This window comes from Schistocerca americana, chromosome 11, assembly GCF_021461395.2.
Source record: "Schistocerca americana isolate TAMUIC-IGC-003095 chromosome 11, iqSchAmer2.1, whole genome shotgun sequence".
Classification (NCBI taxonomy): domain Eukaryota; kingdom Metazoa; phylum Arthropoda; class Insecta; order Orthoptera; family Acrididae; genus Schistocerca; species Schistocerca americana.
This window is the reverse complement of record NC_060129.1, coordinates 84,815,088-84,841,619: the sequence shown is the minus strand read 5'-3', so window position 1 is coordinate 84,841,619 and position 26,532 is coordinate 84,815,088. Positions and strand designations below refer to the sequence as shown.

The window sequence follows — 26,532 nt, the reverse complement described above, 5'->3', positions numbered from 1 at the left end:
AAATTTGTTTTGCATTGCCTGCCTGTGTCACAATCAAGGACCTAGTTCTAGAAAGCAACAGGGTAATTTAATTAAACTCTATACAGAATTACTTTAGGACTGGCAGCTAGATATGAAATAGTGTGGACACATTCAAAGACTGCAGATCATAAATTCACTATCCCAAGGGATACACCTTCACCACACTGCCAATATACTATGCAAGTGTAGTACAGTTCAGTTTTAGGCAGCTTGCTGTCCTATGGAATCGCTCACTGCACTATGAGTTTCTGTTTGTGTTCATTTTGTACACTTATGTGATTGAAATTTTACCCGTCATTACTGTTATCAGTTCTGGAGTGTGCAGTGCTTAAGAATGTTAAAAGCCACTTCAGCAAATGTTATTCAGTGCATATATCAATATCACTCTTGTTTAAGGCATTGCGATATAAAACCAAAATCAGTTGAGATAAATGGTTTGTGCATAATCTGCCTACATCATCAACATCTGTTGTTGATAGTGCTCGCAAATGTTCTGTTGCTGACGAGAACCTTATGCTAAAATAAAAGGAGGAAATTATTGGCTTCAGCATCTGTAAGTGGAAGTAAGTGAAACATTTAAAAAGATGGAGCATATGAATCCAATACCTCTCCATAAACCACAGTTGCCCACATACAAAAACTGACAGGTTGACAAAAACATACAGGCATAAAATAATTAGGCTGACAAGTTCTCACTGGCACTTCAACCCAACAGAACTGATATGGACCTAAATTGACAATTATATTGCAGAACAGTGATGAAACAACTAAAAAAACGTACACTGTCCACAGTTGGGGAACTCAGTAATGAAGCTGTTAGGAAAATTACCAGGGTATGTGTGGTGTATTTACTTGCAGAGCAGATTGGATTTTAATAAATTTTAATTGTTACTAAGAAGGCTGTTATTGGCAACTACAATCAAATTAAGTGCACCTCAGGAATTCAGCACTATTGACACTAACAAAATCTTCATTGTTTCCATCATAATAGTTGCAATTGGAAGGTAGTGAATGATGTTATCACTACTCTTACTTAAATTTCCATACCTCTACCAAAATGGGTAGCTTTCTTGCGACAAAGATTTGTAATGTTTGATCAGAAAATGTAATGTCATGGTAACCGTAAATGCTGTGCTATGTTTCTCTCAACAAAACATATGACTGATACCTTATCACATGAGCAGAGCATCACACATAATGTTTAATTTAAATTAATCTTATGTCAGACATCTCTGACAGAGTTTAGAGCTGTTGAAAATGAGATATATATTAAATATTTTGTTAACACAATTTGGACATTTAAACTCAGTAATGAAGTTTCCCTGTAAGTCAAATTTTCAGGAACATTGAACAATGCATTTTCGAAAATATTCTGCATATAAAATTAGAAATTTATTGCCACCAACACATCTAAAATGAGAATGTAGTGAAACTCTTCCAGAATCATTTGATCCCACTTCTACCTTTGTACACTGATTAGTATGCAAAACTGAGTGTGTTCAATGAAATGTCAGATCATGCGAACAGTCAGGGAAGAATGAAGCAACTTCTTTTTGCATCTCGATGTGTTCCTGCTCTAGTGTCAATCCCAAAGTAATTGTGAGGAGATTATACATCACATACCTCAGTTTTAATTTTACTGGAGATTGTGATTTTACACAATCATTTTCACAATTTCAAAGTTACTGATGTACTAATGCTATAGTGCTTGACATTCAGCTGTCGCTTGTACCCATGTGTCAACAGTTCTCAATGGTGGCAAACATGAAATCCAGTATGAAGTGGCACACACTGCATTACTCTGGAAGGCAGAACCACCGCATCTGTTTCCTCGGATAATGCCCTACAGACCAACTTTCATACATGCTACAGACAACCTTTTAGCTCTGGAATTTGCCATGACTGTGCCAAGCACAGATTCTCCCATTCGATGTATCACTGTTAATTTCTCAAGTATTATGTTGAATGCACTTTGACAGCGACAACAATGTTTTTCAAAACACTCGCAGTGCTGTGCAATCATTGTCTTTGAGTACTGTGATCTTCAAGAAATCGGTTCCTTATTCTCTCTCAATCTCTCCCAAATGTGTCTCATAATAAATGTGTGATTATAGTCCATATCCCTGCCAATTAATATCTGATTCTTTTTACACGTACATCTACACTAGACTAGTCACCTAATGGTGAATGCCAGAGGGTACTTCTGATACCACTACATCCATTACTTCACCATTTGCTATTCTATTTGAAGGTGGTGTTTGGGGAGAACAATTGCCGGGAAGCATCTATATTAGCTCTAATGCCTCCTATTTTGTTGCCACAATTATTTTGCAAGATATACCCATCAAAAAAAGCACTTCTTTATCTACTAGTTTAGAGTTGCCAGTGCTTGATGAGGTTCCACAATTGACTACATAACAAGATTAACTACATTTAAAGTTCATATATGATATGCGTAATAGTAGCATTTTTCCCCCAAGTGAGACGGAAACACATCTGACTAGTTCACTACCTCATGTCTTAACACTTATCCTATCATCCCGTCCCTTCTTTTCATCAGCATTTTCCATACATTTCTTTCCTTGACTGTTCTGCTGAGGACTCCATATTCCCTCTAAGTTCACTTAATTTTCAGCAGCATTCTCTAATCCCACATCTGAAATGTGAGAGTTCTGTCCTTTTTCATTTTCCAATCACATCTACCCAGTAAAAATTCTAATACTCACCACAACTGAACTTAGTCCACAGAGCTGGATACAGTTACAAAACATAAATTTCTACTAAGTTTTGCAAATTTTTGTAAATAGCATTAAATTTAACTGTAGGCTTTCCCGGCGTAAACTGTTGATGAAGGTTTCTCGGGTCTCCAGCCGGGTGGTAGCATTGATATCTTGCAATGTTTTTGACAAAAAAGGAGATGAATGAGACCAGAGCCATGGTCAATTTGACTGGAAAAGAACTGGCTGCTGCCACAATCGCAGTCCTCAAGAAAGGACTGAATTTTGCCCCCATCCCCCGAACAAACTCAAAATGAGACATTATCAGTGGCGTGGAAGAAGCAGTACAAAGGCTTCCCAAGGAGGAAGCAGAGGAAGTCACATGGGAAACTTCCAGAATAATCGACAGATTTCAATTGCCTAAAAATAACATATCTGTGGAAGAACGAGCAGTTCTTTGGTCCCTTAGAGATGACCATGATACAACAATCCTAATAGCAAAGGGAATCCTACAATGCTATTAAGCACTGCCGAGTACCAGCAAGAAACCTGCTACTACAAGATGAGGCCTACAAGAGGCTGAAGAAGGATCCAACCCCGACAATAAGTAGAAAGACGATAGCTCTGCTGAAGCAATCTGACTTACCTGAGCCAATGAAGAAGCACCAGTACCCCAGAGCACCAGCAATACCAAACCTCTATGGACTCCCTAAGATCCATAAGGAAGGGGTACCTCTGGACCAATTGTAGACTCGAGCTCTCAGTGTTACGGACTTGCTAAATGGTTAGAAACACTGCTCAAATCCCTTGTGGGGGACTGCAGCCACCATGTGAGAAACTCAGCCAAATTCGTAAAAATACTCAGGGACATGTGACTATAAGTGGAGGACCTACTCGTGAGCTTCAACGTGACGTCGCTTTTCACAAAAGAGCCCCTTCAACACTCCTTGGCAGTTTTAGCCCAGCACTTTGACCCACAAACAGTCAGGCTCTTCAAACAACCACCTACTTTCAGGGCCATGGGGAATTCTTCGAACAGATCGATGGTGTGGCCATGGGCTCCCCACAGGCTCCTGTGATTGCAAACCTCTATATGGAATATTTTGAGGAGGTGGCCCTTCAAACTGCCAGACAGAAACCAAAGCACTTCTTCAGCTATGTCGATGACACTTCTGTAATGTGGGGACATGGCAAACAGGTGCTAGATGAGTTTCTGCAACACCTCAACAGCATCCATCCAAACATCAAATTTACAATGGAAATGGAGAAAAATGGCTGGCTCCCCATCCTTGATATTTTAATTAAGAGGAAGGCAGATGGTTCACTAGGCCATGCAGTACATAGGAAGAAGACACACAGACCTATACCTTCATGCAACAAGCTGCCACCATCCAGCACAAAGACAAACAGTACTGACCATCCTGGTACATAGGGTGCATGCCATCTGTGACAAAGACAGCCTACCATCCAAGCATTAACACCTGAGGGAAGTATTTCACCAAAATGGCTACAGTCAAACACAGATCAACAGAGCACTTCACTTCAAAGGATAAAGGAAGCACTGAGAACCCCACAAAAAGATGATGAAGAAGAAGGAGACCGTCTCGCAGTCCTTCCGTACACGGTTCTGCTCCCGGTCAAAATTGCACGAATTTTGGGCAAATACAATATCAAAAGCATTCTCTGACCACCATCAAAGACCAGGGAGCTCCTAGGTTCTACCAAAGATCCGCTGAACCTTAACACACAACGAGTATATATAGCATACCATGCAAATGCGGAAAACAATACATTAGGCTAACACAGCACTGTATATCTAAAGCTGCGGAGATCATATCCGATGTGTGCGACTAGGCCACACAGAAAAATCAGCCACATCAGAACACACCTTCAACTTCGAAAACACGAAAGTATTGTGCTGAACATCTGGCTTCTGGGAAAGCATTATCAAACAATCCATAGAAATAAGGATTCATGACAATCTCATCAACAGATATGATGGATACCAACTCAGCGCACCATGGAACCCTGCGATAGTGACAATCCATCGGAAGCACGACCGTCAACGACCTCCGCTGTGGACACAGACATAATGCTTACACCGATAACCAAATGCGGCCACCATCCCCACCACTGCAGCCACCTGAGGTCTAGTGGAGGGGGGTGCTGGCACATATAAATAGCCCACTCCCCACGAATTTCGACACTACGCAAGAAGATGGGTAATATGACTTCCTGAATCATCGCATGATATCAATGCTACCATGTGGCTGGAGATCTGACAAACCTTTGTCAGCATTAAATTTAGTACACTATGGTGATAGTTAATCAAACTAATATGGAATTTCACAATCAGCATAATGTACTGAATTTAATGCTGTTTACAAAAATTCTTGCTATCATGTTTTCTCTTTGCAAGCAGTTTGGGATAAGCAATGTTCCATTACACTGTAAATTTATGCCATACATACTGGATAAACCCATTATCTTTACACAGAACAAACACAATTCCAGTAATGCAGTTTGTTTTTCATTAAATACTTCAGCGAAAAGAAATAGTATGACAAACACAATACTTATCTGATAACATACTGCTTACAGTTGATTGCTTTACCTCTTACATCTTTTCTATTATAGAACTCTGACAGCAGCAAATAAATTGACAGCTGCTGCAAAGAAGTCATCTTTGGTACATTTGTTCCAAGAACAAATTTGAGGCATTCATTATTTCCATGTACAATAAAATTACTGTGGGTTACAGTTAATAAACTTATGTTTCCTACAAGTTTCATTCAAATACCATTACACAACAGAACAATATACCTACAGTCAATTGAAATTCTATAAACATTCTGGAGGAGTGCTAATATCCTAGGTTTTAATGTTTCATCATTTATGATCACTGAAATATACTGCACCCAATGCATTTCATGATATTCATACAGTACTTCAGGTACAATACATAACTGATGTGAAAACTTACATCACGCTCAATGCCATCCTCCTGTTTCAGTTCTTGGTCTTGCTTTATATGGAGACTAGGCATTACAATCTTTAGCGGACCTTCAATAAACTGAAAAAAGAAAGAATGGCATATTCAAAGCTTCTGTCCCTTGCACTTGATTGGTGGTTACACATCATGTGGGGCTAAAAAACCTATTGGTCACATGTATTCACTTACTGGCATTAGGTAACAAGAAAATGTGTCACGTTAAATTAGATATACTTTCATTCCAATTGATCCATACATTTGAAACCAAGACTGTTTAATTTGGAGATAGACACATCAGACATCAACTACACAACAAATTATTTCATCCTTGCCAAGCAGCTCCTCCTATCACACACATACACACACACACACACACACACACACACACATGATATTTTTCTCAACTTAAATTTTGCTCATTTTGCAAGGGAGACATGTTATTGTGGGTAGTTGGATCAAAGAAAATTGCACTAATGCAATACCATTTCATTTATTCATTATTGTGAGGAATTGAATAAATTTATCTGCACAGAAATGCACTGTATTTGCTAATGAATGGAAGATGTTGATTACTCGAAGTGTTTGTGTAGGTGCCAACATGAATTATTATTATTATGATATTTGCAATTGCATGACTTGAGAAACTCCAGTAACATTACTAAACTGAATTGTGTGCTGCATGAATGAAGCCAAATAGAGAACCTTTCGCATTTGAAGTGTGCAGGAGTAGGAAAAACTGGTCAATTGCCTGCAAAATGTTTGGTGAAGTGTGATGTGGTCAATGGCTTCAAGCATGTAATACAATTCTATTGAGCTCTCCACTCTTTTCATAAGTCCAAGATCAACTGCAAGCTCTCTTATTACATGTAAAATACTGGTTCAGATGCTAACTCCTTTATAAAGCAGAACATAAAATTTTACAAAACAAAAGTTACTTTTATGTAACCTAAGCTTTCTGTTATAGTATTTGATTAGCTTTAAATTCTATTCCTCTACCCTGCTATTTAACTTATTTTTACTGTGTAATGGAAATATTCACTTTTTGTTTCCTTTTTAGATATTGGACCTGATATTACTAATATTTATTGGAAGTCAGAACTATGACTTGTTCAAATGGAATTCACATTGAATCACTTGACACATCACAATAGCATTTCTTTATTTTTATTTTGGAATTAAAGTTAATTTTATTTTTGGATGGTTCCAGTCCTTCCTGCCCCGTTGCAGCCTATTTCCATCAATATACTATAAATAGAATCTGCAAGAAAACAGAACTGGCCATTTATGAGAAACTCCAAATATCATTTGGGCATTTGAATGTATCCATTACAATCGGCTGACAGCAGAACTTTCAATTACATGTAACGTAATTTGGTTCATATGACATTATAATTATGACATAGGGGTCTTTTGACACCATGGAATAATGTCACAAACCACCACAATAAGGAAACTGTTGACAGTAGTGTGGGGTGAGTCATGGCACCATGTAGATGACTGCATCAAGTACATGTCTTGATAGCTACAAGTTTGAAGATGGTACTTTGGTTTTGCCCAGTGTGAATGTGGAAACACTGATGCAGCAAGCTAGTTAAAATGCTTCTCACTACTATTTTGCACATGGAAGCCACACAAGTTCTTTGCGAAGTTCTTTTTATTTATAAAGGTAAAAAACACCTCCGACAGGAAATGAAGTTATGCATCTGCAACCCTGGAGGAAAATATGACCATCCAAGATAAGCTGGTACAACTTTTTCATGGGCCATCCCCTCTCCAACCCCTAAGTGTATATTGGTAACACCTGTTGCAGGCTGTAATGGGAAGTTATGATGGCTGAAAAGCTGATTTATGTAGCCAATGACATATTTTTAATTCAATGGAGAGACAAACACAGTGTTTAATCTAACAACTACCTTGACATATCAGATGTTAGACTGGGATCAAAGTCAATGTTCAGGGAAAAAGCCTGTTTGCAGTGGCCAAACAAAAAAACATGTAACACTTAATGTAACACTGGGTTTTCATCAATTATTTTTGCACTCTTCTTTCCGATATTGATTTGTATCCAGCAGGACTGTGGACAAAAACAGGAAATAAGGGAAAAGTGTCAGTTTTGAGGCTAACCTAAACCTCAGAGAAGGCAATATATCAAGTCTGTCACAACATAGATCCATCTCTGAGAGAAAGCTGTTAATAGTATTTGAAGAGAGGCAGTGAAACACTGCTCTTCACCCCAATATAAGAACCTCTTGTAAGCAGCAGAAGAACATGAAGATACAACTATGCAGACAATACCACTCACCAAAACCAGGATTGTATGTCAGATAAAATTAATAAAATTTCAAAATCAAAGTTGCACATGTGTTCTGTATAGACACACATATGATTATATTACATTAACAGAATTGTCAACATGTATCAAAAGCATGCTGTGAAGTAAAGGCCATCCACACAATGATTAGTTTGTATGTTAATGGCAGGACTGAGATGGTTAACAGCTGTGCATTGTCTATGATGTAATATCCTCCCATTGGCTGCCAACAAACTGGTCCAGAGACATGATAGAAATATGTACTTTCCACCATAAACTAGTGCAGTACGTGGAGCACTGTTTGTGAAGTTTAGCTAATAAACCTGTCCACAGGAATTGTTGACTTGAACTATATTATTAATGGGGGCACATAAAAGCTATTTCAAGGTAACGTATGTCCACCTAAAGTACCTGCACTTATCAGGTCTGCATGGCAAGGACTAAGGAATGACAGTAGCCCCTGGTTCCAGTCAAGATGCCACAGGCTCATAAGCTTTCTGGTGCTCTTGACTTTGCTGGTTTGTCTTCAGTCAAAAGGAAAGGGGGGGTACTGGCTCCATGATGTGCAGAGTACTGTTGATTGGACACCCAAACCAATGCAACTCGCTTATTTGGGCCTGAAGAATGCCTCACTGCAGCATCCAACCAAACAAAGAGGGGTTGCTCTTCACTGTGAAATTCAGTGTCAGAACAGTGAGACTCAGACACACAGCAGCCTTGTATAGTGATACACACCACTATGAAGAAATGTGGTGACACATACCACTGTGGAGAAGTTGATGCATATCCCTACATCATCTTTCCAACAAATGATACTCGCAACTCTGAGTTATTTATGTAACAAGATTAGAAAAATAAAATAATGTGTTGAGTATAAAAGTACAGGGAATAAGACGCATGTCAACATCTTGTGTTCACCAAAGTTCCATCTGAGATGTGGTATTCCAATGGTGTGTGAGTAATGTCTAGTACAATTACTGGAATTTCTGATGAACCTGTTATGGAAACTTTTTGTTTACAAATGCCCAAAAATGATTCAGCATTTTTCTGCCATCATCAGTGAGTACTTTTATTCAGCTACATGTTTCAAGATCTCATAACAATTTATGACTTTTCACTGTTACCTAATTTTTCTATATTTCTAGTTTACATATGATACTCTATTTTTCTACGTACTGATAGATCATCATCTGCAACTGAATTATGTTCCTGTGAGTTTGGTTGGCTAATCACCAAATCCCTACCTGTGAAGCAATTTTGTTGCACCACAAAATTTCATGTCCATTTCGTAGAACTCCACTCACAAGCTATAATTCTTTTCTTTACTGAGAACAATGTTTATATTCCTGTGTCAATCACTATTTATGATCACTTGGGTTTGACACTAAGTTGGAACTTCTCTCTCTCTCTCTCTCTCCTCTGCCTGTGCCACAGTGAAGGCTCCAATAAGAATATTTTTTGGTTTTATGATGATCTCAGCTCCCTATTTTCTGACCTGTGTTATTCAGTGGAAGATGATAAGGTACCTCTGCAAAGCCCATGAGGGCACTATGGTCAAGAAGGAACTAAACAAGTAGCAGGTTATATGCAGAATGCATTTTTTAGATTATAAAACCACCCGTAAAGACAATAAGCAGGTAAATGGAGATCTAAGTGTGGGTCACCTAATTTTGGTACTCAGGAAAATACATCTCAAATGTCACAAAAACTAATGCAAACCCAATGTAAAAGTGAAGCTTTCAACAACTTGGAGGTAGTTGTGTGATTGGATTGAAGAGTTTCTAGATAACAGAACGCAACACGTCATTCTGAATGGAGAGAAGTCTTCCAAAGTAAGAGCGATTTCAGGTGTGCCACAGGGGAGTGTTGTAGGACCATTGCTATTCACAATATACATAAATGACCTTGTGGATAACATGGGAAGATCAATGAGGCCTTTTGCGGATGCTGTAGTATATTGACAGGTTGTAACAATGGAAAATTTTACTGAAATGCAGGAGGATCTGCAACGAATTGATGCATGGTGCAGGGAATGGCAATTGAATCTCAATGTAGACAAGTGAAATGTGCTGCAAATACATAGAAGATCTTTTATCATTGAGCTACAATATAGCAGGTCAGCAACTGGAAGCAGTTAATTCCATAAATTATCTGGGAGTAGGCATTAGGAGTGATTTAAAATGGAATGACCAGATAAAATTGATCGTCGGTAAAGCAGATGCCTTACAGATTCATTGGAAGAATCCTAAAGAAATGCAGTCCGAAAACAAAGTAAGTAGGTTACAACACACTTGTTCACCCACTGCTTGAATACTGCTCACCGGCGTGGGATCCGTACCAGATAGGGTTGATAGAAGAGATAGATAAGATACAACGGACAGCAGCACGCTTCGTTACAGGATCATTTAATAATTGCGCAACCGTTATGGAGATGATAAACTTCAGTGGAAAACTCTGCAAGAGAGATGCTCTGTAGCTCGGTACGGGCTTTTGTTGATGTTTCAAGAACATATCTTCAGGAGGAGTCAAGCAGTAAGTTGCTTCCTCCTATGTATATCTCATGAAGAGACCTTGAGGATAATATTAGAGAGATTAGAGCCCACACAGAGGCATACCAACAATCTTTCTTTCCACGAACAATACGAGACTGGAATAGAAGGGAAAACTCATAGACGTACTCAAAGTACCCTGCGCCACACACCATCACGTGGATTGCGGAGTATGGATGTAGAAGTAGAAGTAGTTATTAACAGCTTAGAGCTCTATTAGGCTTTGTCTTACTGGATGTGGTATGCCACTGGCTTCCTCCAACTTCTGAACTCACTGACATAGTAAGTTACATGAAGACCTAGAGCTTCACACTGGAATGGAAACTGTCATTTTCCACATAGAAAAAGTGACAGATGATGCTTGGGACTGAACCCAAAACACTTTAATTTGTAGCCTCACACCCATTCAAGAAGAAATCCTCGTACTCTAGGAAAAGTATGTAAGCATTCAAGACAAGATCCAGAGTTTCATTACCTAACAGTGGCATTATACACAGAATACCGAAAGGAAAATTAGAAATGATTAGCTACAAAATCTGATATTCCATACAGAGGACCCATTAGAAAGATGCACCACAGAATACAGGCAGTAATAGCTTTATTATCATGAAAAATCAGTACTGTACAATGAAATAAATCTCTATATATCTCATTGCGTGTTACTGAAATTTGAAATATGCATAAAGATAAGTATCAAACGTGAGGAAAAAATAATTTTAAAGTGTCAAATGTGATGAGGGGAAAAAAAAGAACATTTGAGTTCCAACATCCATCCATCATAGTAGATTAATGCTTAAGATATAGTCTGGTAAATAATGTATACAATCGAATTTCTCTATCATACTGTAGTGACAGGATATATATACTTCTTAGCTACATAACTGAAGATGTATGCCTTTAGATGCAGAGAAAGATGTGGAGGAAAATTACATCAATAAAGTACAACATGACATGAGGTTGAGCAAATACAGACAACATGAGCCATGTCATTTTATCAGGAGCTGTCCATCCATTTCCTTGAAGAAATTTAGAGAATCCATGGAAAACGTAGATCTAAATTTCCAGAGGACAATCTGAACTCATTCATCTCAAAATCACATCCTGTGACATTAGCACAGCTGTGAGAACAAAAATTCCTGTGAAAATCTACAAAACATGTTTTCCAAAACATTAGCCTGTGCAACTGTTTAGAAAACACATACAACAGGGAAATATTTATTCTGTTAGCAATAAACATGCTCAAAATAATAAATTCTCTAAATACAGAGATTGGAACATGAGCACTGGACTACTGAAGCATCACAGATTGCTACTGTTAAAAACAAATTCTGAAAGATAGGAATATACTTCTGCCTAACAAACCTGGTAAGCTGATCAAACATGATGCAACAGCCAATACACCCAGTGTGGGGAATGTTGTGGAATACGGTGAGGATCTGCAAATGTTAACAACATTACATAGTTACATGACAGCAGATATCTGTACAGCAAATTCAAATGAAGCTAGATCCCCCGAATCCCCATGGCCAACCTGAAGTTGAACATATGAGAACCACCAAGACAGCCTATATAAGAAGTCTTCCATTAATTTATAAGCAAGATCATATCTTGCAAAACATGAAACAAAAAACGAAAACCCCAGAACTTCTGAACAAAAATGTTAGAAAAGGGATCAAAGATAACTCTACAAAGGCAAGTTGACAATGATGCACGTGGTAGCAAAACGGATGACAGTAACAGAAAAGTCATAATTACAATGCTTTGCCTTAGAAAGTTTCTCCACTAAAGAACATAAAAATGCATTTCACATTTTTGGTTGCAGCATGGATACTAAAATGACAGATACATAATTGACTAAGGTGGGGACATGAGGGAGAAGGAAAAACCAAACTTTTTCTACACAGTAGGCCACTAGACCTGAAGTGGCAGCCATCAGATTAAACAAAACAAGTAGATCTTGCAGAACAACCTCTGGCAATTGAAGTGTTAATTTATGGAACAGTGGCTTTTCATGGGAATAGAAAAATGCACAGGTCATTTCAGTTTTTAAGAAGAGGCACAGGAAACATGTTTGGACCTAAAGACCTGAACAGCAGATAATTTTGTTCTCCTATATGATTTTGGAAAGAAAACAGTTCCTCTGCAAGAATAAAAATGGATCCTACAGTCATTGATCAATTAAAATCAGTTGCTCTATTCACTCACAATTCTGCTGCAATGCAGTCAGCCAATACAATTTTGAATACCAGATAAATTATGCTGATCAGAAACATTCACAATTCGATCCAATGACTGCCTAATATTAGAGAATTGTCTATGAAACAACAGACATAAAAATTTATTTTGACTGCACTGATGAGTTAAACCTGGATTTCTTGCATTTCATGGGCTGTCACCTTAACCATTATGGACACATCCCTGCAATAATAAGAACTTGACTGAAAATGGTATCTTGCAAATCATCCTCTTCAATTTCCTTCAGATTTAGAGTATTTCGAGTTTAGTGCTGGAACATCAATTTCCTAAACCAGCACTAAGCAGTTACCAAACAACTACAAAAATTTGACTTTTATGATCAGAAGATTTCTGAGTGATGTCAACTAAAAAATATTTCCTAATTACTAACACAATTGCTGGTAATTGAGACTATAGCACAAAAGTGCCTTAATGAAAAAGCTGCTGGTTCGAATCTTCTAGTCGGAACTACTAATTTTTGAAAACTTCCATGTCTACTAACAACTCGCACATCTAACAAATACTGAATTGTAATGGTTTAGTAAAAATTACATTTTTTCAACATTCGACATATTAAAACAAAAATTTTGATATATTTCTGCGAGATTTATTTATTTTCAATTTGATGCTCTCCATTTTTGTACCAAATTGTAATTTTTCAACAATACTTGCATTTTTATGTAACTTATAATTAAAAATAATTTTAATAAAGTATGATTCAGCATGATATAAAATTAACATTCGTTTTACATATGGAATGTAAATAAAACTAAAAGAACCGGTAGCAATTAGTGTTAACTGAACCACAAATTTTATGATTTTTATACTGTTATCCTATGCACTCAGCTACAAACTATATATTAAATTTTTTATACTTATCAGCACTCACAAATTACCCGACTGCCAAATGCATTTCTTGTTTCTACTTCTATGGAGAACTGTGTCATACTGCTTTACAAAATTATTGGCTGGTCACTGACCTTAAAATCCTGAACCTAAGATGAAAATCTATGAGGACACGCAAGTGATATCCCCTTGGCAGCCCTGGAGGCATGCTTGGTTATGGTAATTGTTAAAGTAACTGATCCTGAAACCAGGAGTTACAGCCTCATATCTAAGACATAGCAACAGTTTTCATCTGTTTGTTTGTATGTGTACAAACACATGCTCTCAGAATTGTTATTTGTGTTCATATAGATAACGAAGTAATTCTACAAATATACATGCTAAGACTATTTCTTCTGCTCCAAGAAAGCACTTTAAACAATACTGCACAGACCCCACCCCAAATGAACCATGGACACTGCCAAGGTAGGGTTGCTGGCATGTCAACGATACTGAAAACAGTTAGGTGCAAACACGAATAAGTATTATCTGAGGAGAAATCAAGCTAACACATGGTTCCTCAAGAGAGGCAAAAGCCTTTTCAGCAGTTGCAGGAGCAATGGTCTGTATGATCAACTGACCTGGCCTTGTAGCATTAACCAACTTCCTGTGCCAATACTGCAAGTGGATGAAAGCAAAGGGAAACTGTAGCTATGTTTGAAACTTCCTGGCAGATTAGAACTGTGTGCCCGACCGAAACTCGAACTCGGGACCTCTGCCTTTCGCGGGCAAGTGCTCTACCAACTGAGCTACCGAAGCACGACTCACGCCCGGTACTCACAGCTTTACTTCTGCCAGTACCTCGTCTCCTACCTTCCAAACTTTACAGAAGCTCTCCTGCGAACTGGCAGAAGTAAAGCTATGAGTACCGGGCGTGAGTCGTCCTTCGGTAGCTCAGTTGGTAGAGCACTTGCCCGCGAAAGGCAGAGGTCCCGAGTTCGAGTCTCGGTCGGGCACACAGTTTTAATCTGCCAGGAAGTTTCATATCAGAGCACACTCCGCTGCAGAGTGAAAATCTCATTCTGTAGCTATGTTTGTTTTTTTCTTCTCAAGAGCATGCAGCTTTTCTGTACAAAATTATCTTAGGCAAAATATTCTGGAGGTAAAATAATCCCCCATTCAGATCTCCAAGCAGAGGCTACTCAGGAGGATGTTACCAGGAAAAGCAGGCCAGGCAGTCTATATGTCTGAGTGTGGAGTATTACATACCTTAGTGGGGTAAGTATATATCACTAGGGGGTAAGATAGATACTGCCTACAGGAAAATTAGAGAGACCTTTAGAGAAAAGAGAAGCACTTGGATGAATATCAAGAGCTCGGACAGAAACCCAGTTCTAAGAAAAGAAGAGAAAGCAGAAATGTGGAAGGATTATATAGAGTGTCTATAGAAGGGTGATGTACTGGAGGGCAATATATGGAAATAGAGCAGGATGTAGATGAAGATGAAATGGGAGAAATGATACTGTGTGACAAGTTTGACAAAGCCATGAAAGACCCGAGTCGAAACAAGGCCCTGCAAGTATACAACATTCCATTAGAACTACTGATAGCCTTCGAAGAGCCAGACCTAACAGAACTCTACCATGTGGTGAGTAGGATGTAAGAGATAGGTGAAATACCCTCAGACTTCAAGAAGAATATAATAATTCCAATCCCAAAGAAAGAAGGTGTTGACAGACATGAAAATTACCAAACTATCAGTTTGGTAAGTCATGGCTGCAAAATACTAACACAAATACATTACAGATGAATGGAAAAACCGGTATTAACTGACCTTGGGAAAAATCAGTTTGGATTCCGCAGAAATGTTGGAACACGTGAGGCAATACTGACCTTCCGACTTATCTTAGAAGAAAGATTAGGAAAGGCAAACCTACGTTTCTAGCATTTGTAGACTTAGGCAAAGCTTTTGACAATGTTGACTGGAATACTCTCTTTCAAATTCTAAAGGTGGCAGGGGTAAAATACAGGAAGCGAAAGGCTACTTAAAATTTGTACAGAAACCAGATGGCAGTTATAAGAGTCGAAGGGCATGAAAGTGAAAGAGCGGTTGGGAAGGGAGTGAGACAGGGTTGTAGCCTATCCCTGATGGTATTGAATCTGTATACTGAGCAAGCAGTTCAGAAAACAAAAGAAAAATTTGAAGCAGAAATTGAAATCCATGGAGAAGAGGTTCGCCGATGACATTGTAATTCTGTCAGAGACAGTGAAGTACCTGGAGAACAGTTGAACAGAAGGAACAGTGTATTGAAAGGAGAATATAATATGAACATCAACAAAAGCAAAATAAGGATAATGGAATGTAGTCGAATTAAATCAGTGATGCTGAGGGATTAATATTAGGAAATGAGACACAAAGTAGTACATGAGCTTTCCTATTTGGGGAGAAAAATAACTGATGATGGTCAAAGTAGACAGGATATAAAATGTAGGGTGGCAATGGCAAGTAATGCTTTTCTTGAGAAGACAAATTTGTTAACATCGAGTATAGATTTAAGTGTCAGGAAGTCTTTTCTGAAAGTATTTGTATGGAGTGCAGTCTTGTATGGAAGTGGACGACACGGACGACAAAGTTTAAACAAGAAGAGAATAGAAGCAAACATCAAACAATGGAAAATCCAGGATGGAATGTAACAATACCAGAGAAGGAAAGTTGCTACTCACCATATAGCAGAGATGCTGAGTCGTAATAGGCACAATAAAAAGATTCACACAATTAAGGCTTTCGGCCATTAAGGCCTTTGTCAGCAGTAGGCATGTGCACCCTTGCACGCACGCTCGCAGACACTCACGATTGCAGTCTCAGAGAGCTGAGACCACAGCTTGGCTGTGTGGTCTCAGCTCTCTGCACGTGTGTGTGTGTGTGTGTGTGTGTGTGTGTGTGTGTGTGTAAGGAAACAGAAGCTTTTTAAATGTGGTGCTACAGAAGACTGCTGAAGATTAGATGGGTAGATCATGTAACTAATGCGGAGTTACTGAATAGAATCAGGGAGATCATGAATTTGTGGCACAACTTGACTAGAAGAAGGGATCGGTGGGTAGGACATGTTCTGAGGCATCAATGGATCCCCAATGTAGTATAGGAGGGCAGTGTGGAGGGTAAAAATCATAGAGCCCTCCACACACACACACACACACACACACACACACACACACACACACACACACACACACACAAAAAACCAGTCTGGACTGAAGACAACAACAACAGCCTAGGAAGGTTAGAGACTTCAAATAGCAAAAGTGGATAGGTTGTATTCAGTTGTTGAACAAACTGAAGTGCAGTGTCAAAAAGGACAAGACTTCTGGTCAGGCCAGTACAGGATTATCAACAAAAAATCAAATAGGGGTCATGCAGGGAGAGCCCTAGTAATGAGCAAGAAAATAGGCACATGAGTAAGCTATTGTCAACAGCAATAACAATAAATTACCATAGCTGAAATAGGCATGAAGAAAATACAACAGTGGTAGATATTTGTATGGCAACCAGACCAGCAGAAGAATGGAATAGGAAAAAGTTTGATGATGACAGCCAATTCTAGAAGATAATGAAATTCAATGGTAGGAACAGGATGTAAAATAGTTAAGAGAACATCCAATGGCACAAATGACTGAAAGGGGGAAGCTGCCTGGTAGAATTTTGCACATTGCATGAATTAGTCACTGCAAACACTTTCTTCAAGTATCATGAAAGAAGCTTGTGTATGTGGAATAACATGGAGAAACCAAAAGGTTTCAAACAGATTATGTAATGTCAAAAACAAAGATTTCGAAACAGGAATGTAAACTACAAAACATTTCTAGTGCTAGATGTGGACTCTGGCTAGAGTTGTTTTTATTAACTGCAGAGTAACGTTGAAGAAATGGTAAAGTAGAATTTAAGTACATGGGATTTAGATAAACTTGCATGAACCAAAACTCATTGATGGTTTGAAAATGAGCATTAGGCAACAAGTGATAAATAGAGGGTAAGTATATACTGGGTGATGAATAGGCAGCTTTGAGATGAAACAGTGAAGGCAGGAGGAAACATAGGTAAAAAGTAAGGCCTAGTAGGAATACCTTCACAACTCATGAGATACTGAATTTAATTGATGAGAAGAGAAAATACAAACATGTAGCTATTTAAGCAGACAAAAGGGAATACAGACATTACTGGAATGATGTTGACAGAACATGCAATATGGCGAAACAAGAATGGTTGTAAGGCAAAGGGGAACAAACTTGCTCCAGAAAGGGGAAAGGAAGTAGTTGTAGACATGACTGGAGATATCATAATATGACCAGAATTTGATACAGCACTGAAAGAGCGAAGTAGTAACAAGACCATTGCAGTTGATGACATTCCCTCAGAAATATTGGGATAAATGGGAAAGCCATCCATGACAAAATTATTCCACCTTTGTGCAAGATATGAGATAGTTGACATCCAGTCATACATCAACCAGAATGTAATAATTCAAATTTGAAGAAAGGCAGGTGCTAACAGGTGTGAATATTATCAGATTAATATGACATGCTTGCAAGAATGGAAAAGCTTTTAGAGGGTTAACCTTACATAAGATCACTTTGGGTACCAGAAACATGTAACACAAGGCAATACTGATACTATGGCTTACCTTAGAAGATGAGTTAAATGAAAACAAAATTGTGTTTACAGCTTTTGCAGATTTACTGAAATGCTTTTGAGAATGTGGAGTTGACTGCACTCTTTGGAATTTGGGCAGCAGCAGAATAAATAGACAGGAAGCAAAAGTTGGTTTGCAACTTTCACAGAAACCAGGCACCAGTTGTAAGACTTTAAAGACATGAAAGGGAAGCATTGAGTAGGAAATGATACAGGCTTGTAGCCTACATCTGATATGCACTCTGTACGACGAAGACACGAAGGAAATCTGGATGAAAGTAAAGCAAACTGTGTGTTTACCAATGACAATGTAATTCTATCAAAACAGGCATCTTGAAACTGTCAATGAAGGGATGTGTGGGCGGTAAAACTCTGAAGAGTAAAATTGGATATCATCACTAAAGAAGATTGTATGACAAACATCAATAAAAGCAATGGAATCTAGCTGAAATAAATCAGGCAATGTTGAGTTTCGACTAGAAAATGAGACAGTAAAAGTAGTAGACAACTTTCGCTATTTGGGCATCAAAGTAACTGACAATGGCCGAAGTAAGAAAGAAATTAAGTGAAGACTAGCAATATCAATGAACATGTGCCTAATAAAGAGGACTGTTCACATCTAATATAAATTTAAGTGTTAGGAAGCCTTTTCTGAAGATATTTGCAGTGCAGCCCTGTATGGCAGTCGAACAAATGATAGGCAATTCAGACAAGATGAGAATGGAAGCATCTGGAATGTGATACAGAAGAATGCTGAAGATTTGATGGGTAAACGAAACAACAAATGAGGGAGGAACATAGGGACCAATTTCACTAACACAAGGAACCTGTTAATAGCACAAATTCTGAGGCTTTTAGAGATAGTCAAGTTGGTAATGGAGGGATATGTGAGGGTAAAAAGTGTAGAGGGATACTATGGCTTGAAGACAAGAAGCAAGTTCAAATGGATGTAGGAGGTGACAGTCATCAGAGATTAAGAGGTTTGTGGAGGGTAGTCTAGCAAGGGCAAGTGCATCAAGCCAATCTATATTATATTCACCAAAATTGAGCCGTAACATAACACTGCTTAATTTCACACAGTCACACAAATTCTAGAATTACCTGTTGGTTCACTTGCTCATCCATTTAAAAAATCTGCCAGGAGTTCTTTTAAGAAGACAATTTTAGATATATTACAAAAAATTATCACATATTTTAAGTCTATGACACTCCCAAAAAATAAATGACTCATTCTTTTCAGAGTGGCCTTCTCAGTGACAGTCATTAAGGTGTATTTCAATGGTAGTGATCTAAAAGTTATATGAATGATCAGTGACAAGAAATTTGAAAATTTATTAGCATCTTGCACATCATTTTCCTATGCTGCCACTTTGAATCATATTTCCTACTCCCATAATCTTTATTTACTTATCGGTAACTATTTTATACGAAATGCGCTTCATCATATAAAAAAACAATTGTGTAGTGAAATCAGTGGGTACAACCAGAATCTTTAATATTGAAATCAACAATACCCACACCATACAACTAATTGTAACATGGATTTTCTATTAGCCAATCACACAGCTTTATTTTGAAAATTTGAAATGATGTGGATGAAGCAGGGAGGGAATAATAAATAAAACTTTTGAGGTCATTCACTTTGTGAGAGTTTCCTGTTCTTGCTAGCCCATGCCTTGGGATGTGGATGTTTGCATTACTTGCAGTATCTTGTTTGTAAACTGTGTCCTGGCAACACATTCCTTACCATTCTTCCTGATGCCAACAGCCGAGTCATAGAGATATCAAAAACTATCAGTATTTTAAGCCTGGTAAACAAATACAGGTACCACTACATGTTCTGCCTAGCATATTCCACAGATTTTTTATGCCACTGATATCAGCAGAATAAACATGTATCTGACAAAGGAACCAAAATATGACATACAGAGCGTGTTACAACCAAACACTACTCTCAGTTTACACATCAGGTACAACAATCTTGAGGGCTTTTCTTCCAGATTTGGTTGTTGTGTTTTTCCCAGTTCACTTTGCCATCAACATGAAATTTGGCACGTTTACTTTCTATACTGACTCAGAGACATGTACAATGAAAAGGTGTTAAAAATTGAGATTCTGGACAAGCCCTTCTTCTGAAATAGAAAACACACACACACACACAGTCTCCAAGAACTGAGACATGACCATCTGCTTTTAGCATGAGCAACAAACTGTTAGGGTGGGTTGTGAGGTATGAGGCAGCAGAGACAGGGAGAGAGGGATTGCAATGTAAAGGTGGGAGGAGGGGTGGGGGGAAGATAATGTGTTCTCTGTGACACCATGCAAGGATGTGGCAGAGACAGTATGGGTAGATAACGGCAGTTTTGGGAAGCTGTATTGTGGGAGGGGAAGGGGAGGAGAGTAACTGAGAAAGGGAAAATAAAAAGTGCACAGTGGACTGGGTGTGTGTGTGTGTGTGTGTGTGTGTGTGTGTGTGTGTGTGTGTTTGTGTGTGTGTGTGTGTGTTTTTAATTGTATTTTCATGTTAGTGGTCATGTTTACATAATGATGTCATAGGCACCCATATTGGAGTCTTAGTGTATGGTTGCTTCTGCCATATTTGTGACGTCATGTATCAAAGTAAATGGGTGGAATTGGACCCTTCTGTATTTGCGACGGACAAGACAAGGCATGGGAGATCTGTTTCTGGGAGAACCCTCGAAAGGAAATTTTAGGCTGTGCAGGCCTCAGTGTGACCCTTAGCATATTCCTTGCAACCACAATATTTTCAAATATTCTTACCTGGTGGAGTCTCCTTATATTTCCTTTCCCCATAACACACTGTATCAGAAAAAAATCTACCTTGCACTCCTTCAAATTCTTTCACCACCACCACTACTAGCACCACTAGTGCTATCAACTGTAGTAGTAGAAGTACTGCCAGTATTAACTTTTAGTTCATAGTATTATTCACTGACATTGCTAATTGAGACACACAAATCATTGTAATACTATTTGTCATATAAAAACTTAGTTTCAGGAAAATATGATACAAAAAGGGTACAGTAATTGTGAAGCCGTGGTCCAATTTAATAGAGGGCCTGATGGACCTAATCAGATCAGGTTCAATAAACAAACAAATAAGATCATAAAAATGTCATCAACGAATTTGATCTGGTGAAGGGTTTGTGATTCTGGGTGGTTAGACAGGAATCCTCTAGGTGGCATATGAATGAACTGGCAGAACATGGTGCCATACAAATGCTCTTTGATTTCTGTAGATTTGTTTGTAAGCAGTGCCTTCAATGGAGAATTGTGGGTGATAATCTAGTTGGTCATGGCGACCAGGAAGGGGCTGTAGGTTAGGAGAGAGTCAGACACTAGGAAAGATACTGTTCAGTAACAGAAAGCCATGGGTGTTGGGGGATGTAATTATAGAGGGTGATAGCACTGACAATGATGAGCAGGGTGCCAAATGGTAAAGGAGCAGGAACTGTGGAGCTCAGTGAAGAAAATGATTGGTGTCTTGTGGCAGGGTAGGTTGAAGATGAGCAAAGATTCCATCTTTGGGAGCACATTAAAAAAAAAAACGCCCACACTTAACAAGCTTTTCTAAATCGTGCAAATGGAAACTCTTCGTACAACATATCAGTTATCCCCATAAGCCTCAACGTTGACTAGTCTGTATGTTTCACCCCACCTATTCCCTACCCTGCTCTCATTCTAGTACTGCACACACCTATCCCACAACTCCACCCCCCCCCCCCCCATGCCCCACACAGCCTCCCAACACTGCACCTAGCAGCCCTATTCTGTCCCCCATGTCCTTGACCAATACCACAGGCAGCACAGCATCACCTCCACCCCTAACCTGCTATCCCTCACTTCCCACCCGACAGCACCTCTTTATCTCTCACTCCAACAGATTTATACTCACATTAGATGTGTTCATGGCCTAGTGTTGTTCTGTATCTCATGTGAATTACTTTGTCTAAAAGCTTAAATATTTAGCAGTCAATCCATTCTACCTACCTGCAACCTAAGGTCTCCTCATTGTGTTGAGTTGGAACACATGCTTTGTATATCATTACTCTATCCTGACATTTCCCGTGTTTGATTTTAATTTCTCTGTTCTTTGGAAAACAGAACTGAGGCAACAGTTTTGCTTGTCACCATTGGACCAGTTCAGATACAACCTCACATGAAAAGCTTCAACAGCAATTGCTCAGTTACACAGCTTTGAGCTAATGGAAAAACAGATACATTTACAATACAGATGTACCACGTGATATGAAGGTGCATTATAGTCATCACTTCCGTAGTTGTTCCAAAAAGAAGTGATAAGAAGATTGGTACAGCAAAGGCATGTGTGCTATATCTACAACTATGTGCCTTTACCAACTGCTGACATTTTGATATCAATGCACGAACTACAATACCACCAGAAGAATGAATAACCTTAATATGAGCACGACACTACACACACCAAGTTCATAGAAAGAAAGGTAAGTGAGAAATTTGAAGCACAAAGGTTTTCTTCTTTTGGGAGGGGGAGGAAGGTCCTACTTGATGCAGACTTTGGCAGCTGACAATAACAAAAACCTGACAAGGCTAATTTTATAACATGACATTGTCTAGCGCGAGTGTACATTTGTTTTTTCACTGCTTCTAGAGAAACTCTCAAGATGAATGATTCAGAGCAAATGACATCTTTACAGTGTCACAGGAGTGTTTTGATCTAGCTACATGAAACAAATTACAGCGCTTTGATGAAGAAAGAAATGAAGGATATATTTTCAAAACCAGCTCGATGAGGAGTGAATTTTCCATAAAATGTTGATGGCCACACACTGGAAAACTGAAAATCCTGCTAATCTCAGAAAAAATGAATCAAGGAGTGAGCTCTAACAGTAACTTCAGCATGTTTTAATTTGCCTGACGCTGACAGTGACATTCTGCTATAATTACTTCTTTTATGATCACCAAACCTGTAAGCATATGTTGTATGTTACAGACGTGTCATACTTGAGCCCGCACAGTTTAACTCTGTGATTATATTAATATTTAAGTAATTTATTGGATACTAAATAGTTAGAGTGGTAATGTGAAGATCTACTGGTTAAAGAGCACTGCAAACATTCCAAACTTCTGTAGTTAAAACTGTAACACTCGTTTTTTCCTTTCAGTATCAGCATTACCACCATTTCCTTTTAGGGTTGTACATTACACTACCAACTGCTCTTTCATTTAATAGTATTTAAGCTCCTCAAAGGATTTCATCAAGAACTCTTGGTCCCCTACCACTTCCAGATATTTAATACATTCTGAATACCTACTGACAAAACAAAAACAGATCAAGAACGGTAATATTAGTAACAATAACTTTGAGGGTATAAAACCAATTAGATGAACAATAGCACAAATTATACACCAGGAAAGAAATATTGTAGGTCATGAGTATAGATTTCTCCATCTGGCACCATGACAAATAGACTGCCAAATATTGTCTTTGCAATAAATCCACATATATATCCCTCTTGTCTGAGAAAGCAACACTGGTCAACTTAAAAAAACTGACCACAAATATAGCATATGATCAATTCGTCCAGCAAACCATACAACCGATCTACAGTAGTAGCTAAATCATCTGCACTCTAGCAAGTGGAGTCCACTCGTATATTACTTTGTCATATCCATTAATAATACCTCTTTCTAAAAAGAACAAATCTAGACATTAACAACACACCGAACTAAATCTCAAAGCAGGAAATTAATTTGTAACAAGTGATTGCTAATGTCACAACTCAAGAACATTTGACAATTTCCTAGTAGACAGCAAACATGTGATCATTGACTACTGGGATGCCAACATCACACTAACAATACACTGCAGTAATTTTGAAACATATTAAACATTAGAGAGCAGCATCATATACTACAAGACACCAATCCATTGCAAATATGTTGCACACCCAACACTCACAACTTCGTTTGGTCAAGAAGCAAAACCAATACCTACTTTTCCATCTGACAAACAACAAGGCATGTAATCTGCTTGTTTACACACCATACTGCACAAAGAAATTAATGAAACGATGGTAAAAAATACAAGAAGCTATTTACCAAGGATTCTGGTTCAGCATATATTTCATTCTTCTCTTTTTTCACCCAACTAGTTCCCTTGCAGTCCATGATTGCCCTCCTAAGCCACTGAAAAACAAGAAAGCCAAAGCGATACGTTTACATTGTTATTATTCGACATAGTGCACAGGCAGTATTTTCTGGTTGCAGCAAATGAGTCGCTGCATATGAAAAATTTAAAAATGGCTGAGGGACAAAGAACCTGACAAAATGAACTGATTTACAACTTGCTGGTTATGAGGACTCTGAAGCCTCATTGTCATTAATGGAAAACAAAACTCAGTTTGAGAGAAAACAAAAAACCCCACCCAGTGGAAACAAATGACTTTCAGTTACTGCTGTTACTTAGTAGCATTTGCTTGTGGTAATCAGTCTTATTCTGAATATGGTAGCTGACTTATCATTCTTTTTCCACATAAATTTCTAAGTGTCGTGTGAAGCAACTAAGATAAAGTGAATTTACCAGACAAATCTATTTACTGTAGACAATTTTACATATGAAGAATAAAAGATTAAAATTAGCCTTGAGCTATATCGAAGCCTGTTAATGTATCCTGCAAATTCCTTAATATATAGAATAATGTAAGACGTTTATAATTATGTTCTTAACAACGTATGCAAGAACAGAAAAGAATTATTTCTCAATCATACTGGCTGCATTTTCAATCAATCTATAAACCCATATTTGCTCATGGTATTCAGAAAAGCTGAACATGAAAATCCACCCATACAGACAGAACTTTCTTTTTTTTCAGTCAGTTTAGTATGTATTTTTAAAAACTGTTTCCTTATACAGTGATCCATATTCAACGTTATCAACTCAATATAGAGCAATGCTGCAATCTTTACCCAGTCACTAAAAAACACACACTGCTGCCTGCACGTTGCATAGAAAAACAAATGATTCTTGACTGTCAAGATTTAACAACGATTAAATTCCTCTAACAAGACTTAGTGAAATTACTTTCTCATAAGCGTACCCATGACAATGTTCTGTGGTTTTCGGATGCTTTTGTCGGTGGCAATCACACATACCCATTAGGCCTTACAGAGTCAATTACATTTCCCATATCGTTCCATAGATTGAGACGTGCACATTACTACAAACAGCAGTTAACACTATTTACTGAACTATGGAGCACATAGGCACATTGAAAATCCATGGAAAACGCAACATAATGAATTCCTTCTACAGCATTCTCTTTCATACCAACATAACCCATCCCTGATACTCTGCATTAACGTATGCTAACGAATATGATGTATCGGCAGTACTACTGTTTGCGCTACAACCCGAGCGAACCACAGATCAGATTACAGTGAACTCTTACTGTCCCTATTCCTTCCTTCACAAATATTGTTACCGAACTTCGCATGCACAACACAAGTAAATACAACATTATGAATGCTGCGTGTGTGTGAACTTCATGAGGGTCTTTTTTTCGTCAATCACGAAGTATTTCACATTGACCTTCACTTTCTCTAACCACCACAGCATATACACACTTTTCCAGTAATTACAGACAACACATCAAAATATCTGACGGTTCTTTGCTAAATCACGGGAAACATTTAGCAATTATATCGGACAGAACGAAAACAGCAAGCAGATTACATACCCAAGCGTCGATCTGGTATTCTTCGTAATTGCCGAACAGCACAGGTACGTAATGTGCGCTAATATGTTTGTCTAAACACTAGTCACCTCCTGCTCGCAATGCGGAAACACAAGCTCACTGAAAATAACAAGTGTTTGGTTCTGATACACATAACCTGAAATAATTACTTACGAAATTCTAAGACTATCTCAAACCATAACCAGAAGCGCCAAGGATGATACAAGAATTAAATGTGGAACAAACTTATCGTTCAAATGTGCCCAATAAATGAAATTTAACTAATATAATAATCGTACGAACAGTTACTATAGCATCATTTCAAGGCATTGTCAAACTACTTCATTCGAGACAGTTAGCTGTAATGATAATAAAAATTAAGTATTGACTTAGTACCACACTCAATATGTCTCTTTCCGTGATTTCCTGTCTCCACCATCAAATCACTTACATATTACA

At 38.2% G+C, this 26,532-nt stretch overlaps 1 long non-coding RNA gene across 2 annotated transcripts; it reads right to left on the bottom strand.

Annotated features, from left to right (window-relative positions):
- Window positions 1–5,703: 5,703 nt before the first annotated feature.
- On the bottom strand, window positions 5,704–26,532 carry LOC124554184. 2 transcript variants are annotated; one of them, XR_006968278.1, is made up of 4 exons: window positions 26,470–26,532; window positions 26,077–26,193; window positions 24,440–24,526; window positions 5,704–5,811 (listed from the first exon to the last, which is right to left on the bottom strand). It is a non-coding gene; the product is annotated as an uncharacterized LOC124554184 (long non-coding RNA). The 2 variants fall into 2 exon arrangements; XR_006968277.1 differs by lacking the exon at window positions 26,470–26,532 and having other exon boundaries at window positions 26,077–26,274.